Raw genomic sequence first — 2,683 nt, 5'->3', positions numbered from 1 at the left:
TACATATTTTGCACTCGATTCAACTTTGTTTACATGTGAACATTTTTCATATTTGACATGAAAAATGGATCCTAATCCCTGAAGACATTCGTCAATAATATAAGTCAAATGTAGTTTATGATTACATGTACTGCAAAACATTTTCTTGGCCATACAATCGAAATTAACAACTCTTTCATCGTCAACAGGAATGTCAACTTTGTTCATTTCAACTGAAGAATTTTTAAGACTTTGAGCTTTTTCTCTCATTTCACTTAACATTTTGCCTCGTAAGTGTCTATCTACTTTTAATTTTTTAACAAACTTTCCATTAAAACGAATTCTTTCTTTGCCAGCAGCATCCGTAGTAATTTGAAGGTTATTTGTTTTTCTTTTAACTTTACCCATTTTAAACATCAAAGTCACACGATTTCAACAAGTACATTCATTTAAATTTAACAAATAAATTATTTTTTACAGTCAATTTTCAATTTATTAATTATAATAATTTTAATAGAGTACACAAGTACAATGTCAATAGACGACAACACGACGTGTCAGCAGCCGAAAAAATTTGCGGCGTTGTCAGACGTTCTCTCTCCCCTTGCCTCTTTAAGATTTCCCCCCGCTAACACTACCGAACCTCCTTAAATATTAGGTCGATAACAAAAAATGTGACGCAAATAAAGACATTGAAAATCAAATTTCAGCACAGTTTCAAAGTTATTTTCCCAACTTACATCGAGTAGAAAAAATGTATGTATGTAAAAGGAGCTGAATTCCTTTTCAAAGGATTGTACTAATGAATTCATTGACAATTCCTTTAATGACCTATGCAAGTATGTCTTATGTAAGAAGTTAATGAAAATGAATAATAAATGTTAATTTTTTATATTTCTGTGCGTATTATTATTTTATTTGTAACGTTGATTTATTAAGTTCGTTTATAACTAATGAATAAATGAATGAATAATAAGTAAATGAATAATAAATTTTGATCTCTTAATATATTTGTGTGTATCATTCATTACATTATTTATAACTTATGTTTCAATTGCCGTCGGCCATTTTATAGTGGAGGTTACTTAGGAGCGTGATTTTGATAATATATGTCAAAAGATGTTCCTTTAAAAGCAAATATTTATCGCTAACAAGGGAATATTAGATCCGTATTTTTCGTGTTATCGGCAATTCATTTATTGAATTTTATTTCGATTTCCGGCTTAAAGTCCTCTCTCCAACCATCCACGACGCCTTTCCGAATGAACATGCTTGTATTCATTTTTGCATCGCCCGATGGGAAGTTCACCATTTTATTTTCGCGGAAATTCTTTATGTTTAAGTGATCTACCAATTTAGTGATTTGTTCGTCATTGTAGTCTTTCCCGTAGAATGCGGCGACCTTTTGGATGCATCCGGATAAATTCTGACCAGAATACACAAAAGTATTATTTCGAAGGAATTCCAAAGGAATTCTCATTATATCTTGATTATTAATAATATAAATTAATATGTTTTAAATTGACTATCGTGTTATTGTCCTTTTTAAAAAATAACAGCAAATTTTATATTGAAACGAAACAGATTAAGATGACTTTTATAATTAAAATTTCACGATTTATCTTGATCAAATCTTCGTAAAAAATGAACAATGTGTTTGGTCTATGTCGTTTTGCCAAACCTCCCTTCACATGCTCCCAGTAAGAGCAAAAAATTGCTGATATCACGAAACAATGTTAATGACCATCGTGTATGTGGAGGATTAAAGGGGAGAAGTAAAAAGAAGATAAGAGAAATCAAGTTGCGAAATATTAATCTCAGCAAGCATTAAGTTGGAGTTATATAACTGTTATAATTTCCTACTCGAAAATATAACTGTTATATAACACGTATGTTATATTAGGTGAAGTAAAAAGTTCTGAGCGTTTTCCGCTAGATGTCTTTAGTGAGCCATATCTCACGATGTATACATCACATCGGGTCATATTATACGTCGATTTAAAGGTGACATTACGTTTCAAAACAAGTTCTGTGACAGTTTTGTGTTTGGTCAAAGCAGTTGCGTGTTACAGCGTTCCAAAATGGAGGTAAAAAAAGAGAAAATTCGATACATTCTTCAGTACCACTACGACCAAGGTGAAAAGGCGGAGCAGGCGGCCAAAAAAATTTTTGCTCTTTATGGACCCAATACAGTATCGAATACAACAGCAAAGCGATGGTTCTAACGATTCCGTTCTGGTAATATGGACGTCGAAGATGAGGCACGCTCTGGTAGGCCAATCGTCGAAAATGTCGATAAAATCATGGAAATCGTCGAGTCGGACTGGCATGTGAGTACTTATTCCATTGCCCAGGAACTGAAGACTAGCTAGAAAACCGTTTGGAACCATTTGCATAAGGCTGGTCTCAAGAAGAAGCTCGATGTATGGGTGCCACACAAATTGACGCAAAAGAACCTTTTGGACCGAATTGATGCCTGCGATTCTTTGCTGAAACGTAACGAAATCGACCAATTTTTGAAGCGGATGGTAACTGGTGATGAAAAATGGGTCACATACGAGAACAACAGCCGAAAAAGATCGTGGTCCAATCGCGGTGAGCCGGCCCAAACGATCGCCAAGCCCGGATTAACGGCCAAGAAGGTTTTGCTGTGTGTTTGGTGGGATTGGAAAGGAATCATCCACTATGAGCTGCTCCCATCGGG

This window comes from Dinoponera quadriceps, unplaced genomic scaffold (genome assembly GCF_001313825.1).
Source record: "Dinoponera quadriceps isolate SergipeBrazil2010 unplaced genomic scaffold, ASM131382v1 scaffold2138, whole genome shotgun sequence".
Lineage (NCBI taxonomy): Eukaryota > Metazoa > Arthropoda > Insecta > Hymenoptera > Formicidae > Dinoponera > Dinoponera quadriceps.
The sequence above is the reverse complement of the archived record's forward strand: the minus strand, read 5'-3'. Positions refer to the sequence as shown.